The sequence below is a fragment of the Pogoniulus pusillus genome, chromosome 17 (assembly GCF_015220805.1).
Source record: "Pogoniulus pusillus isolate bPogPus1 chromosome 17, bPogPus1.pri, whole genome shotgun sequence".
NCBI lineage: Eukaryota > Metazoa > Chordata > Aves > Piciformes > Lybiidae > Pogoniulus > Pogoniulus pusillus.
In genome coordinates this window covers 23,694,257-23,710,729 of record NC_087280.1, presented here as the reverse complement: position 1 = coordinate 23,710,729, position 16,473 = coordinate 23,694,257, and the positions used below count along the sequence as shown (strand labels likewise).

The window sequence follows — 16,473 nt, the reverse complement described above, 5'->3', positions numbered from 1 at the left end:
AAGCCCTGGAGGGGGGGGCAAGAAGGTTGGAAGGAGGTCTGGGCTGTGCATGCTCTGCTTTTCCTGGTAAGGTTGTTGAGCTCTTCCTTATCTTTTTCTTTGGGCTTTTGGTTTTTGCCTTGGTGAGATTTTTGCCTCAAGTGTCCTTTTCTGTTCTCTCACCCCTTCACCTGCAGGCCATTCCTGAGTGCTGTGGAACCATACAGTGCTTCAGGTTGGGGGGAGCTCAAAGCTCAGCCAGTTCCAGCTCCCTGCTGTAGGCAGGGACACCTCCCACTAGAACAGGTCACTCAAGGCCTCATCCAACCTGGTCCTCAACACCTCCAGGGAGGTTGTGGAGCACAGAAGCACAGAATGGGATCAAAGATCCCATTCTGTGCTTCTGTGCTCCACAACCTCCCTGAGCAACCTGTGCCAGTGTCTCACCACCCTCACTGCAAACAACTTCTTCCTTACATCCAGTTTCAATCTCCCCTCTGCCACTTCAAACCCATTCCTTCTCCTCCTGTCACTACAAGACCTTGTCAATAGTCCCTCCCAGCCTTACTGTAGACCCCTTCAGATCCTGCAAGGCCACTCCAAGGTCTCCTCCAAGCCTTCTCTTCTCCAGGCTGCACAGCCCCAACTCTCTCAGCCTGTGCTCACAGCAGAGCTGCTGCAGCCCTCTCAGCATCTTGGTGACCTCCTCTGCACTGGCTCCAACACTTCCATGTCCTGCTTGTGCTGGGAGCTCCAGAACTGCCCCCAGGACTGCAGGTGGGGTGTGAGGAGAGCAGAGCCAAGGGGCAGAATCCCCTCCCTTGCCCTGTGCCCACACTGCTCTTGCTGCAGCCCAGCACAGGGTTGTGTCTGGGCTGCACTCACACTGCAGGCTCCTGTGGAGCTTCTCATCACCCCAGAAGGGCTGAGGCAGAGGTGTCCTTACTGGGGTTCTTTTGGTGCCTCCTGCTAGACAGCCCTTTGCAGATGAGACTCTTGCAGTGCCTCTGACCTCAGCAGAGGGCTGGGGCAGGGGTTGGTGCTGTGCTGAGGGCTGGAGACCACTGCAGGGGTGATTTAGAAGTGCTGCCAGGGAGCGGTGGCAGTGCTATAAACCATGTTTGTGCTGATAGGATTAGAGGAGCTGTTGCTGTGCTGAGCTGGAGCCCTGCAGCTGGGCTGAGCAAAGGAAGGGGCAAAGATGTGTGGCAGCTGCCCTCAGCCCCCCCAGCCTCGCCCCAGGTAGTCAGCAGGCTGCAGAGGGAAGCTGCAGCCTGTGGGCAGTGCTGTGGGGGCAGGTGGCAGCAGGGTGCTGCAGTGGGCTCTATTTGATGCCTGTGCTTGTCCACTGGTGTCTGTGGACATGAGCTCTGCGTGGCTCCAGCTCCCAGTGCCTGCTGGGCAGGGCTGTGGGCACGGCTCCTCTGCAGCCCACTGCCACTAGCCCCAGGGGCACAGGGGGTGGCCAGGGCTTGGGTCGTGCCGCTTGGGGAGGACCAGGCAGAGGGTCTGGGGTCAGTGCTGTGGCTCAGGTACCTGCAGAGTGTGCTGTGGCTTCAGGGATGCTGTGAGGACCCGCGGCCCCTGCCAAGGGCTGCAGACAGGAGGATCTTACAGGTTCTCCATGAAAGCTTCCCACAGGCGCCATGGGGGAGGGATGTTAGGAGCCAGGGCTGGGCTCTGCTGCCTGCAGCGTGCCCAGGGATTTGGGGGGTGGGTGGGTGAGGGAGGAAGCTCTACTTGCCCTCAGGTGGGCTGAGGATGCTGGGGGAAGCCCAGAGTGTCATAGCCTGATGAAGCAGCACTGCTGCTGGGATGGCAGAGCTGGTGAGCACTTCCAGCTGTTAATGCTGTGCTGATGCTCTTCTCCTGGAAGGGCTTGCCCAGGGAGGTGGTTGAGGCTCCATCCCTGCAGGTGTCTAAGGCCAGGCTGGCTGAGGCTGTGTGCAGCCTGCTCTAGGGTAGGGTGTCCCTGGGCATGGCAGGGGGCTTGGAACTGGCTGCTCCTTGTGGTCCCTTCCAACCCTGCCTGATTCTGTGGTTCTATTCTACCATTCCTTGGGCTCCGTGGGGGCCCTTCTGTGAGCAGGCAGACAGGAAGGATTTGAGCAAGGTGTGGAGAGGATCCTGTGCTGGTCCTGGTCTGCACAAACAGAAGATGTAAGGATGAGGGGAGCTTGGCAGCTCCACAGGCAGGGAGATCACTGTAGGCACAGTTGAGGAACCCCTGCAATGCTTTGCACGGTTTCCAGCAAAGTGACTGGTGGGGACTGAGGGAGGGAGAAAGATATGGGTGGGGAGCAGACCTAGAAGTGATTGCACCACTGGGGAAGCTTTCTCTGTGCTAAAGCATTGCAGAATTTGGGGGAAGAAGCTCAAGTGTGTCAGGAGGGAAAAAAATCTGCATCCTGTTGTGACCTAACAGTGAGGGAAAGGAGCTTGAAAATTCATTGCTGATGTGAGGCCACACCAGGAAAGGATGGGACAGGGCATGAAAGAGTGCCTGAAAGAGAAATCTTTCCCCTGTCTAATCCATTCCCACATGCCTCATTCCTACAACAAATAACTGAGTCAGCCAGAGAAAACCAAACTCAATTTATATCTCAATCCAAGCAAACAGCAGAAGGCTGCCAAACCTGACAGTAAACCACAGTGAGCTCAGATCTTCCCCTCCTAGGTACCAAGAAAGGGGAGCAGAGGAGCTTTTGGCCGTGCAGTCGCAGGTGGGGACACAGAGGGATCAGCAGGGTGCCTTGGAGCTCTGCCCCTGGGGGGTGAGAAAAGCTGTTGCTGATGGCACCAAGCTGGGAGGCTTGGCTGCTACAGCTGCAGGCTGTGAGGCCATCCAGAGCCCTGGATGGGCAGAGCTGGGCACAGAAGGACCAAATGAGGCTCAACAAGGACAAGTGCAGAGTCCTGCACCTGGGGAGGGATAACAAACTGCACCAGCACAGGCTGGGAGGTGACTGCTGGAGAGCAGCCCTGTGGAGAGGGACCTGGGGGTGCTGGGGGAGAGCATCCATGGCACAGCAATGTGCCCTGGGGGCCAAGAGGGACAATGGGGACCTGGGGGGCATTGAGCAGAGTGTGTGCAGCAGATCCAGGGAGGTTCTCCTGCCCTTCTACTCTGCTCTGGTGAGATCTCACCTTGAGTCCTGCCTTCAGTTTTGGGCTGCCCAATTGAAGAGGGACAGGGATCTGCTGGAGAGGGCCCAAGGGAGGGCTGTGAGGATGATTTGGGGACTGGAGCACTGCCTAGTGAGGAGGGGCTGAGGGCCCTGGGGCTGCTTAGTCTGGAGAAGAGAAGACTGAGAGGGGATGTAGTAAATCTGAGGGCTGGTTTCCACCACCTCCCTGGGCGACTCCTTCCAGCCTCTCATCACCCTCATGCTGAACAACTTCTTCCTAACATCCAGGCTAAATCTTTCCATTTCCAGCTTTGTTCCACCCCCCTCCCAGTCCTATCACTACCTGACAGCCTAAAAAGTCCCTCCCCAGCTTCCTTGTAGCCCCCTTCAGATACTGCAAGGCCACACTAAGGTCAGCTGGGAGCCTTCTCTCCAGCCTGAGCAGCCCCAGCTCCCTCAGTCTCTCCTGACAGCAGAGCAGCTCCTGCCCTCTGCTCATCCTCCCGGCCCTAAGTCCCTTTACTCCCCCCTGAGCTGCCCCAGCCGTGGGGTGTTCAGCTTGGCTGGGAGCTGCTTTCAGGACACTTGGCTGTGCAGTGACACTGGAGGGGGTGCCCAGGGAGCCAGTAGGGCTGGTTTCACACTTGCTGCTCCCTGCTGAAGCCAGCTGATGTGCCCACACGGAGCCGTGCCCAGCGGTGCCCGTCCCCGCTCAGGTGCTGCTGGGCTGCCAGCCGCGGCGGTGGGAGCAGATGGGCAGGAGAGATGAAACAAAGAGTCAAACCAGACAGTTTGATGAACTATTTTCCTAGAAGAAGGCATTTAGCAAGCTCAGCTGAGCTATAAATATCCCATAATGTTCCTCTAATGTGTGTGGAGAGCTGGGGGAGCGGGGAGGGGAGGGTTCTTCATGTAAACAAACCGAGAGGAACCGGCAGCAGGAGGAGCAGGAGGAGCTAACGAACGCAAGCCAAGCGCCCTGCATTGGCTCCGAGGGGCAGCTCCCCTCGGGGGAGCCTGTGGCCACGTCCAGGAGGTTGGTCTGCAACCCGAACGTGGGACTTTGTGTTCCCAAGCGTTGGAAATCTGGGGCTTGCGGTTGATCTTCCTTTTCAGAGCTCAAAGCAAAACCCCAACCCGCCCAAAAATCCCAGCCCCGGGTGAAGTCATGCGAGAACAGAAGGAAACAGTCGATGGGGAGCTGCAAGGAGTTCGCTTTCTGCGCTTCGGTTCCCACTGCCAGCATCTCGCATGAGCAAGGGCTGCGGGGAACAGGCAGAGGATGGCTGGTGGGAGGTCCACGAGGGAGCAGGTGGGGACACAGATGCCTGGGACAAGCTCTCCCTGCCAGACCTGTGCTCTGCCCAGGAAAGGCAAAAGTGCTCCTCATGCTGATTTGCTCTTTACCCGCTCAAATAGCAGAGCAGCTAAAGGGAGGGGAACAAAAAAGGCTGTTCCTGAGCTACATTAGGAACAGTTTGGTCTCGTTAAAATCTGCTTTCACCTGCTACTAATTTCCCTCTGGTTACAAAAGCCGGGGGGGTTTGCTTTGTTTGTTTGAATGAAGCAGGGGGGAGAGGAGCTGCTAGGCACTGTCGGAGGGGAGAAAGCGACAGCACACACCGGGTAAGGAGCCAGCACCGGGGACAGGGAGAAAGCTGCAGCAGCAAAACCCTTCCTGGGCTGCCACGGCAGCCTTGGAAGTCTGGGAAGGGATGGTGAGGTAGGAGCTGCCTCGTTTGCTGTCCTGCTGCAGCCCCATGGGTGGATTGCTTCGGGGGTAAGGTGCTGCTGGAGGGTCCAGTGTAGGGTCTTGCTCAGTCCTGCTGTCCTGCCTCCCCCCAGCCCTCCTTAGCTCAGGGTTGGGGACGTCTTTCTGTCCCAGGGAGGGGACATTTGCAGTCTCAGACCAGCAGCAGCAGGGTGCTGAAACACTTCTCTCATCCACGTAGCTGGCAAAGGGTCCTGCCAACAACACAACACGACCCGGGCAAGAGAGGCCCTTTGTGAGGGGTTTGGGCTGCTGCTTTGGGGAGCTGTGGTGAGGAAATGGGAAACAGGAGGTGTGTGAGGAAATGACCTCAAAGGCTGGGGCTGAGGGGTGGGGATGCCTGACCCCAAGTCTCCATCCTCTCTCTGGGCTTGTGCATCCTGCTGGCTGGGTCACGGAACAAAGCGCCTCAGAGCTGTCTCTCGTTGCTGTGGCAAGTAATTAGGGTGGTGTGAGAAGCCAAACCATCACTTTATTAGGCAAAGGCTGCCTATAAACCTCCTGGAACAAGCAGGCTTTCTGAACAGCTCTGGATTGCATGGGAAGGCCTCTCTCTGCTCCCCATACTGCTCCCACCACGCTCCTTGTCCTGCCCATCCAGACCAAAGGAAGACCTGGGACCTGGAGAGGCTTTTCCTTGCTTTAACCTCTCAGGAGCTGGTGAGACCCCCCTCACCATGGGAAACTCCTGTCAGAGCAACCACCAGGCACAGGCTCGACCTCTGCTCTTCCCTGATTCCCTGCTGCCATCCCTTCCCTAGAAGCTCCCCTGCTGGGGCACAGCTGCCCATCTCTGTGGCACAGAGGCATGGCTGGCAAAGCACCTGCTTGTGCCCACTGCTAGAACTGGCCAGCAGCAGCTTGGGGTTGGGCTGAGTGCTAATAAATCCAGGGCACTGGTGCTGCTTTAGTGCTCCTCTAATTGGAGCCATAAAGTTAAACTCAGCCACTTAGGGTTCTGCAGGGGCTTCCATTTGCAGGTTCTCCTGCTCTGCTAAAGGGCACCACGCTGCCTAATAGCTGTTAAATTGGAGCACCACTACTTAATAAGCCCCCTAATGGCATGGTGCAGATCCTTGGCAGCTTTGGGATGATGCCTGCCTTAGGATACCCACACGTGGGGAAGGTGGGAACAGGAGGGTTGAGGCAGAGGTGATGTGTGAAAGGACAGGTGAGGGGCCTGGAGCAGAGCCCTGTGAGGAGAGGCTGAGGGAGCTGGGGGTGTGCAGCCTGCAGCAGAGGAGGCTCAGGGCAGAGCTCATTGCTGCCTGCAGCTGCCTGCAGGGAGGCTGTAGCCAGGTGGGGTTGGGCTCTGCTGCCAGGCACCCAGCGACAGAATGAGGGGACACAGCCTGAAGCTGTGCCAGGGCAGGTCTAGCCTGGATGGTAGAATCATGGAATGGTTTAGGTTGGAAGGTACCTCAAAGCTCAGCCAGTTCCAACCCCCTGCCATAGGCAGGGACACCTCCCACTAGAATAGGTTGCTCAAGACCTCATCCAACCTGGCCTTGGACATGCCTAGGGAGGGAGCAGCCACAACCTCCCTGGGCATCCTGTGCCAGTGTCTCACCACCCTCATTGTCAAGAACCCTTTCCTAACATCTAGTTTGAATCTCCCCTCTGCCAGTTGAAACCCATTACCCTTCATCCTGTCACTACAAGAGGAAGTTGTTGTCAGAGAGAGTGATTGGCATTGGAATGGGCTGCCTAGGGAGGTGGTGGAGTGGCTGTGGCTGGAGGTGTTGCAGCCAAGCCTGGCTGGGGCACTTAGTGCCATGGTCTGGTTGGTTGGGCAGGGCTGGGTGCTAGGTTGGGCTGGCTGAGCTTGGAGCTCTCTTCAACTTGGGTGGTTCTGTGTTCAGGTCCTGCTCTGCTGCACAGAGGACAGGTCACTGCACTAAATGGCTTGGTCTGGAAGCCAGGACACAGGTACAGGCCAGCAGACTGCAGTGCCCACAGCAGCATGGCATGGTGTGGTGTGTGCAGTGCTGCAGTGCCTGTCTCCAGGGTGACTGCAGAGTTACTGCCTGAGGAGAAGCATCACCTGGAGCTGGGCAAAGCAGTGGTGCTCCCCTGTGTGATTGTCCCTGTGGTCGATGGCAGAGCTGCAAGTTTCCTTTCCCTCTCAGGGCCATACCCTTTGTGCTGCTGCTGAAGTGTCACCTCCAGAGCAGTGCTTCTCACTGCCCCTGCTCCCGAGGTGATAGCAGTTGGGGGTTTCAGTCCTCTCTCAGCCTCCCCATCCCTAACTCCAGCACTGCTCTTTTGCTGAGAACATTTCACAGCTTCCAACCCCCCCAGGCTCCTCCTTTCTCACTTGCCAGGTCAAAGGGGGGTTTCTTCTCCCACTGACTGACCACCTAGAAGTGGCAACGTGGACGTGCCCATGGTGTGTCCTGCCAAAGGCAGGCAGCGAAGCCATCCAGGCTGCTCTCCCTCGGGTGGTGCTCCAGGGCAGCCCCAAAGCTCCCAAGAAACAAGCTCACTATTTTTATCTCATCCCTCTGCTTTAATCACTGGGAGCTGGAGGGCTCTCATCATTCCTCACTCAGAGGAGGGTGCTCTTAAAAGTCCCTGGCGGGTTTGTCTTCTGCCTCCAGCACTGCTGCTGCCTGGGTATCCTCCTGCCAGGTGGCACTGCAAGGGTGACCAAGCTCATAGCTGCACTCTGACAGCTCCACACTGCCCAAGAGCTTGATGCATAACCACACATTTGATCTCCAGGTGGGCCAAGCTTTAGCTAAGGAGCAGCGCCAAAGCTGGGCTGGCTCTAGTGTGGAGTTTTTAGGCTCTGAACTCACCTGGAATACTGTCTCCAGTTCTTGTGTCCCCAGCAGGAGGACACAGAGCTGCTGGAGTGGAGGCCACAAAGATGCTCCAAGGGCTGCAGCAGCTCTGCTGTGAGCACAGGCTGAGGGAGCTGGGGGGGTGCAGCCTGCAGAGGAGAAGGCTCCAGGGGGACCTCAGAGCTGCCTGCAAATAGGAGAAGGGATCCTGCAGGAAAGCTGCAGAGGGTGTCTAGAGACAGGCCAAGGGGGAATGATTTGAAGCTGAGGCAGAGCAGGGTTAGAGTGGAGCTGAGGAAGAAGTAGTGCAGCAGGAGGGTGGTGAGACTCTGGCACAGGCTGCCCAGGGAGGCTGTGGCTGCCTCCTGCCTGGGGGTGTTGAGGGCCAAGTTAGATAAAGCCTTGAGCAGCTGAGTGTAGCAGGGAAGTTGGAGTTGATGACCTCTGAGCTCCCTTCCAACCTGAGCCATTCCATGATCCCTCTCTGTGTACTGTTGTGTATGTTGTGGGTGCTGCCTGTTTGCTCACTTGCTGCTGAGCATCTAGAGCCAAGCAATGGCACTCAGGTGGCATGGCCCTACCAGAGGTGCTGAGACTCTGGCACAGGCTGCCCAGGGAGGCTGTGGCTGCCTCCTGCCTGGGGGTGCTGAAGCCCAGGCTGGATAAGGCCTTGCGTGGAGAGGCAGCAAGTTCAGTGCAGATGATCTCCGAGGTCCCATCCTATCTAAGCCATCCTATGCCCACCCAGCTGAGGCAAGCATGGGTTGGCCTCACCATGCTGCAAGGAAAACAGGGTGGGATTTACCACCACCTCCAGAGCAGCCAAATTGGAGGCCAAAGGCAGCAGAAAGCAATGGATGCAATATTCCCCCCCCCCCCCCCCCCCCATCAGCTCCATCCATGCTGCCCCCCCCCCCCCCCCCCCCCCCCGTCAGCTCCATCCGTGCTGGAGAATGCAGCTCATGAATTACAGAGCTGCCAGCTGACAGGCTGACATTTTAGCTCCAAACATTCTCCTATAATTAGAGAAGCTAATGCAATGCAGGGAATGGCTCCATTTTACACACCCATTATCGTAATGCCTTTAAATAAGATAATTGATTATGCCTCTGCATGAGCAAGTGAAATATTCGGGGTGATTAAACCCAGCATGCAGAGATGCTCCTGGCCTGCTGACAGGTGAGCCCCCCGTGGCACTGGAGCAAGCCTTTACAGTGGCACTCACAGCCCCAGCTTCCCAAACTTTGTTGGGGGGAAGTGGCTGGGTTTGGGGGGCAGAAGGGCTCTGCAGCTGGTCCTTGACAGCCTGGACAGATGGGCAGAGTCCAAGGGGATGGCTTCAATAGCTCCAAGTGCAGGGTGCTGCACTTTGGCCACAACAACCCCATGCAGAGATACAGGCTGGGGTCGGAGTGGCTGAGAGCAGCCAGACAGAGAGGGATCTGGGGGTACTGATTGATACCCGCCTGAACATGAGCCAGCAGTGTGCCCAGGTGGCCAAGAGAGCCAGTGGCATCCTGGCCTGCATCAGGAATGGTGTGGCCAGCAGGAGCAGGGAGGTCATTCTGCCCCTGTGCTCTGCACTGGTTAGACCTCACCTTGAGTCCTGTGTTCAGTTCTGGGCCCCCCAGTTTAGGAGGGACATTGAGATGCTTGAGCGTGTCCAGAGAAGGGCAACGAGGCTGGGGAGAGGCCTTGAGCACAGCCCTACGAGGAGAGGCTGAGGGAGCTGGGATTGGTTAGCCTGGAGAAGAGGAGGCTCAGGGGAGACCTTATTGCTGTCTACAACTACCTGAGGGGAGGTTGTGGCCAGGAGGAGGTTGCTCTCCTCTCAGGTGGCCAGCACCAGAACAAGAGGACACAGCCTCAGGCTGTGCCAGGGGAGATTTAGGCTGGAGGTGAGGAGAAAGTTCTGCACTGAGAGAGTCATTGGGCACTGGAATGGGCTGCCCAGGGAGGTGGTGGAGTCGCCGTCCCTGGAGCTGTTCAAGGCAGGACTGGACGTGGCACTTGGTGCCATGGTCTGGCCTTGAGCTCTGTGCTAAAGGGTTGGACTTGATGATCTGTGAGGTCTCTTCCAACCTTGGTGATACTGTGATGCTGTGACACTGTGATACTGTGAAATGAGATGTCCCTGCCCATGGCAGGAGGGTTGGAACTGGCTGATCCTTCTGGTCCCTTCCAACCCTGACTGATTCTATGGCCTTGTTGTGCCCTTCCAGTGTCTGCAGGGGACTATCTGGAAGCTGGGGAGGGATTTTTTTTTTTAGGGTGTTAGGTAAGGATAGGGCTGGAGAGAGTGGATCCAAGCCAGAGGAGGAGAGAGTCAGATTTGATGTTAGGAAGAAGTTCTTCACTGAATCACAGAATCTGAATCGCAGAATCAGGCAGGGTTGGAAGGGACCACAAGGAGCAGCCAGTCCCAACCCCCCTGCCATGCCCAGGGGCACCCTACCCTAGAGCAGGCTGCACACAGCCTCAGCCAGCCTGGCCTCAAACACCTCCAGCCATGGGGCCTCAACCACCTCCCTGGGCAACCCATTCCAGCCTCTCACCACTCTCCTGCTCAACAACTTCCTCCTCACCTCCAGCCTCACTCTCCCCACCTCCAGCTTTGCTCCATTCCCCCCACTCCTGTCACTTCCTCACAGCCTCAAAAGTCCCTCCCCAGCTTTCTTGTAGCCCCCTTCAGACCCTGGAAAGCCACAAGAAGGTCACCTGGGAGCCTCCTCTGCTCCAGCCTGCACAGCCCCAACTCTTTCAGTCTGTGCTCCCAGCAGAGCTGCTGCAGCCTCTGAGCATCCTCCTGGCCCTGCTCTGGACACACTCCAGCATCTCCACAGCCCTCTTTTACTAGGGGCTCCAGAGCTGGATGCAGTACTCCAGGTGGGGTCTCACCAGAGTGTGAGGGTGGTGAGAGACTGGAAGAGGTTGCCAGAGAGATGGTGAAAACCTCATCCCTGGAAGATTTTTAGGCCACACTGGATGTGTCTCTGGGCAACCTGATCTAGTGGGAAGTGTCCCTGCCCATGGCAGGGAGATTGGAATTGGATGCTGCCTCCCTGGAGGTGTTCAGGACCAGGTTAGATGAGACCTTAAGTGACCTGTTCTAGTGGGAGGGGTCCCTGCACATGGCAGGGAGTTGGAACTGGCTGAGCTCTGAGGTCCCTTCCAACCTAAACCATTCTCTCACAGAATCAGGCAGATTGGAAGAGAGCTCCAAGCTCATCCAGCCCAACCTAGCACCCAGCCCTGGCCAACCAACCAGAGCATGGCACTAAGAGCCCCATTCAGCTAAGGCACTTCCAACCCTGTCACTTCTGTGTTTTGATGAGAGCTTTCTCTTGTTTGTTTTTTTCCCCCTCTTTGTTCTGCTCTCATTTATCTTCGTTTCAGCCTTGTATCATCAGTTGACAAAACCCCCTGCAGTCACACTGCTGTGAGCAGGGATATTGGCAGATCCCACCTGATAAGCAGGATTTGGGCAGCTTTTTGCTTGTGACAGCTCCCTCTGAGGTGCTGGTGCACAGGGCTGCTGAGCTGGCCTGCAGCAGCTCTCAGCCTGCACCTAGCCTGATGAGGAAACCTCTGCCAGGTGGTTATGGGCTCTGCTGGCACCCCAGAGTGGTTTGAGTTGGAAAGGACCTGGAAGTTCATCTAGTCCCAAGCCCCTGCCATGGGCAGGGTCACCTCCCACTCGACCAGGTTGCTCAGCCATCCTGGCCTTCCAGAGATGAGGCATTCACCACTCCTCTGGGCAGCACACTGCAGTGCCTCACCACTCTCTTGTGAAGGGAGATGTCCATGCAGGAGCCAGGAAAGAGCTTTGTGGTGCAGCAGCTGCAGCAGCCTTGAGGTCCTTCCAAATGAGGGCTGAAAATCTGTCCCCAGTGCAAGAGGTGGATGCTGTGGGGTGAGTTGAGGCTGGGACAGGACATGGTGAGCCTGGTTGCAGAAGGATCTGCACTGGAGGGCTGTGGGGCTGCACTGGCAGTTGTTCTGTCCTTGCCACCCAAGCTGAGGTGCTCTGCTTCCCCCTTTAGCGGTGCTTTTGTGCCAAAAACTCGAGGGGGACTTGTTGCTGCTTCTGTCCATTTTCAGAGCTGGAGGTGCCTGCCAGAGCTGCATTTCTGATCCCAACAGTGGGTGCTTAAAGCTGTCATGACCCTCCCCCCCCTTGTTGGGGCCACATTCTCCTGCTACAGAGAGCAAACCACCCCGGCTGCTGCAGAGTGAATCGTGTGCCACTGGTACCCATGGGGTCAGTGGTGGGGTTTGAGTTCTGGGGGCTGGTGAGGGGATTCTTTAGGTCTTGAGAATTCCTCTAAGTCAGTGATGCTGCTGCCCTGCTGCTTGTTGGCTCTTGTGCCTTGAAAAGTGGCAAAAAGAGGCCTGAACATCTCTTCCAGCATCCCTAAAACCATTCTTGCTGTCCCAAGGGATGTTTCTGGTGAGATCTGTTCAGGACCTGCGTGAGTGATCTCCATCTCTGCCCTCCTGGGTTCATCCCCATCCCTGCTGAAGACAACACTCTCTTGATAGAAGGGAGGGCCAAGACTGTGACCACTGAATCTGCCTCCTGCCTTCACTTGCTTCCAAATCCCCACAGATGGCTTCTCCTTCCAGCACCCCCAGCCAGTCTCCAAGGGCTGAGATCACCTGTTGGAACAAGTTGTCATTTCCAGCCCCATGCAGGGCCTGTGTGAGGAGCTTTGCAGAAGAAAAGGTGCAAGAGGGGTCCCATCAGATGGCTTGGACCTGCCCATGGACCTGCAGTGTGTAGAATGGTGCCTGCTAGGTGCACTTTCACTGGCACTTGCTCTATGACATTGCTGCTCAAGCTTGGAACAGAGGAGGCTCAGGGCAGAGCTCATTGTCTACAACTACCTGCAGGGAGGCTGTAGCCAGGTGGGGTTGGGCTCTGCTGCCAGGCAAACAACAACAGAAGAAGGGGACACAGCCTCAAGTTGTGCCAAGGCAGGTCTAGGCTGGATGTTGTTAGGAAGTTGTTGTCAGAGAGTGATTGGCATTGGAATGGGCTGCCCAGGGAGGTGGTGGAGTGGCTGTGGCTGGAGGTGTTGCAGCCAAGCCTGGCTGGGGCACTTAGTGCCATGGTCTGGTTGGTTGGGCAGGGCTGGGTGCTAGGTTGGGCTGGCTGAGCTTGGAGCCCTCTTCCAAACCTGGGTGATGCTATGATTCTATGAACCTCCCTCTTTGGCAGCTGCTGGTCCAGCTCCCTGCTCATCCTTCTCTTCCCCACGGGATTCATCCAGTGCACAGGTAATTTTGAACCTTGGTTATTCAGATGGCTCTCAGCCCCTAAGCTGCCTTCAGAGGCTTGATCCTGCTCCCTTCTTGCTGCTCCAGGATGCAGTGTCCCTCGGCACAGTTCATCTGGAGCCGCAGGGCACAGGCAAGGGGAGTGATCAGGCATGATGGAGCAGCTCCGGGGGGCATGCAGGGTGGGAGCAGAGGCTTCCCCTGGCCTCAGCTCGGTCCCATCTCCCCACCCGCCCCTTTCTTGTAGCCCCCTTCAGATACTGAAAGGTCACAATCAGGTCACTTGGGAGCCTTCTCCTCTCCAGAGTGAACAGCCCCAACTCCCTCAGTCTCTCCTCATAGGTATTGTGGTGGGGCATGGGCACCTGGCACCGGCTGGTGGCTACCAGGAGTGATCTAATATCCTGGCCTGAGAGGACAGCAGACTCTGGAGGTAGGAATTTGCTATCCCTAGGACTCAGCCTGCAGGCAACGCCTGACAGCACAGCAGGCAGCGGCTGTGTCCTCCGGCAGAGCAAGGCTGGAGCCCTGCAGCTCTTGGGAGCAACTACCTAAGACTTCCCTGAGGGCAGCCATGCACAGACAGATTGTGGCTGGGCCCCCGGGGCTGGCAAGAAGAGACCTCAGTGCAATTCACTTTTCCATGATCAGGTTGAGAGTTTTCATGGATCTGGCTTCTGAGGTTGCCTCCCTCAACATCCTGCATCCCTCCTCACGCTGTCTCTCCTAGCAGCCACCAGCCAGTGCGGGTAATGGGGGCAAATGGAAAGCAGTGGGACTGCTGAGGGAGTGAAGGGTCCCCCAAGTGTCTAACCCAGAGAGCAGCTCCTTTGCCTGAGAGTCTGACACCTCGTGGGTGATGGAGCAGACCACTGAAGAGGCAGTGGGCAATGTCTCCTCGCTGGCAGGCATCAACCTTCACAGTCACTGTTGATGATTCAGTGCTCATGAGCTGTGTCCTGCCAAGCTCTGGAGCTGCCCCATGCTGGTGGGGGAGAACAGCAGCCTGGGAGACCACTGAGCAGTGACTGCAGCAAAGTGTTGCCCGGGGGGAAACAGAGGCAGAGGGCTGAGGCGTGACTTGCCCGAAGGCTCTCAGCAGTTCTGCCTGGCCTCCTGCTCCAATTCTCATGCAGGAGAGACCCAGAGTCTTCCCAGTACTTCCATCTCCAAGCCTAAACCCCTGCTCACCCAGGAGCAATGCCCTGCTGGGAAGTGCTCCTCGGACATGCCCAGACATTGCTGCACCCAGCCAGAGACCCCGGCTGCCCTGGCGGTCCCTGGGCTGTCCCCTTCTCCCACTGCCCCCCCCGGGCTCCTGCAGCCCATCTCAGGAGCGTGCTCCCCCCTCTCTGTGCTCTCTCTTTCTCTCTCCCCCTCGCACACCCACACAGCCGAGCTGATGCAGGAGAGCAGCCTGTGCCATCAGCATTAGTCACCGCTTCCGTAGGAGGAAGATTGTGAGCAGAGGAGGAGGAGCAGAGCCACCATGTGGAGCCAGACCACAGCCCAGGGGACAGCCACCAGCTCGGGCGCGGTGTCACTGCTGACAGTCCTGATCCTTGCTGCTGGATCTCGGGGGAGTGGGGCACAAAATAACTGCGTGGGTAGGTTCGGGTCAGGCAGTCTACCAGCTGAGGGCTGCGGGCAGGTGTTGGGGGACACTGACGGTGGCACAGTGACTTGCAGAGGAAAACCACCCTGGAAGTGTTGTAGCCCCCTGGGAGGGAAGGGGCTGGGCCACAGCTGGAGCCAGTGGTGTGAGGACATGTGGCTGGGATTGGGTCAGGAGTGGGGCAGAGCCCACAGGAGTGGTACCCTGTGATGAAGCCAACACTTTGCTGGGCATTCTTTACTGGGGAGGAGATGCTGAGAGCAGAAGAGCACCAGGGCAGGTGGGCAAGGCTCAGTGAGAGGGACTGCAAAGAGAATAACAAAGCAAGCTTGGCTTACCAATGAGGGCAAGAAGTTAGGGAAAGAGGCAGTCATGCTGGGGCTGAGAGCATTCTGGGGGGCTCAAAGGGGAGCAGAGCAGGTTGAGCAAAGAGACCTTTCCCTTTGATTGCTTTCCAAGAGGTGACAATGAGGAGGTAGCTTGGCTGGCTGTCCTGAAGAGAAGTCCCAACAGCAGCAGCAGCCTTGGCTGAGTAGTGTGGAGCAACATGAGAAGAGCCATGAGAGAGAGGAGTCCTGCCTGCCAGCCCCTCCTACCTGCAGCTTCCAGGTCCTGTGGATAGTGCAGGCAGCAGCTTGGAGAAGAGAGTAACCACCAACACTTACTGAGTGATCTCCTTCGGCCTCAGCCCAGCTGGTAAGTAAGGGCAGGCTGCCTTTCAACTGCAAACAGGCAGCTGCCCTGTTTCCAGGGTGGGTGGAAGTGCAAGCCAGCAGAAGACTTCTGGCCACAGGGTGCTGGTAAGTTCTGGCAGTGGTGCTGGCAAAGAAGAGCAGAGTGGAGCTGGAGGTGCCAGTGGCATGGCTGTCCCTGGCTGAGCAGATACAAGTTCACCAGGCTCTGCAGTCCTCCTCTGCTGAGGAGCAGGTGACTGTGAGCTGGTGCTGCAAGCTGCCCTGGGCTGCTGGGACCTTCCAAATGACCATCCACATGGTTCTGTTCAAAGGCCTCCTTGAGTTTGGTGTTTAATCCACTCTCTTTTTCATATATATATTTTTTTCTCTCCTCCCTCCCTGTTCCTATCCAGACTCCAGCTACTGCCCCCCCCCTCCTGCCTCATGTACGTTCTGCTGTGGACTGCCACCCTCCCCATCTTCTCCAGCCTCAGGTGGACTTGGAGAAGGGTTGCCACACTCAGGTGAGACCTGCTGGGCAACAAACTCTCATGTGCAGCACAGCAACACATCGTGCCCAGGAATGTCCCAGGATCTTCTAAGCATCCCTCTGCTGCTTCATAGCTGCCAAGTGCCACTCGCCTGGACCCGCGGGAGCTTGCAGCCTCCCTGTGTGTGTGGTGCACATCTGTGTGCCTGCATTCCAGCCTGCTCCTGCCTTTCCTGCTGTCCACAGGGGCGCTGTGCAAGCCTCACTCCGCACCTGTAACACTACCCACATCCAGGCTCCTTCTCTGCTTACGGCTGTGTTGCTTCTCTTCCACCAGCAGGCTGCTCTGACTGCCTTCCCCAGGGTGGGCTGGATCGCGAAGGGATTAAAAAGCTCATTGAGAGCAGTGGAAAGCAACTGTCTCCTGAGCTCTAACTGTTGCACCAACCTTCACTTTCCGTTTTCGTTCCTACCAGGGTTGAGTTGCCAGGCTCCAGCTGGTCTCTTCCCCCCTGTGCACCTCTGAGCTGCCAGCAGAAGCTGGGCAGTGGCTCTCAGCAGGAGCTGCCGATGTGCCCGCGGACCCTGGCACACCAATGCAGCACCTCTACTGCCTCCTTTCGAAATGCAAAGCACTTCCTCGTGGTGCAGCGTTTCACACCTAATCCAAAGCAGAACTCCCTTTTCTCTGCTGTTGGGAAGTGAAGCAAGGTAAAGTTTCCACTTCGTGTCTGTTACAACGACTGCATC

At 57.2% G+C, this 16,473-nt stretch overlaps 1 long non-coding RNA gene across 2 annotated transcripts; it reads left to right on the top strand.

The window, feature by feature from the left end:
• On the top strand, positions 1-16,145 carry LOC135182732 (uncharacterized). 2 transcript variants are annotated; one of them, XR_010305302.1, is made up of 5 exons: positions 30-66; positions 12,886-12,944; positions 14,395-14,551; positions 15,019-15,255; positions 15,647-16,145. It is a non-coding gene; the product is annotated as an uncharacterized LOC135182732 (long non-coding RNA). The 2 variants fall into 2 exon arrangements; XR_010305303.1 differs by lacking the exon at positions 12,886-12,944 and having other exon boundaries at positions 1-66.
• Positions 16,146-16,473: the final 328 nt, after the last annotated feature.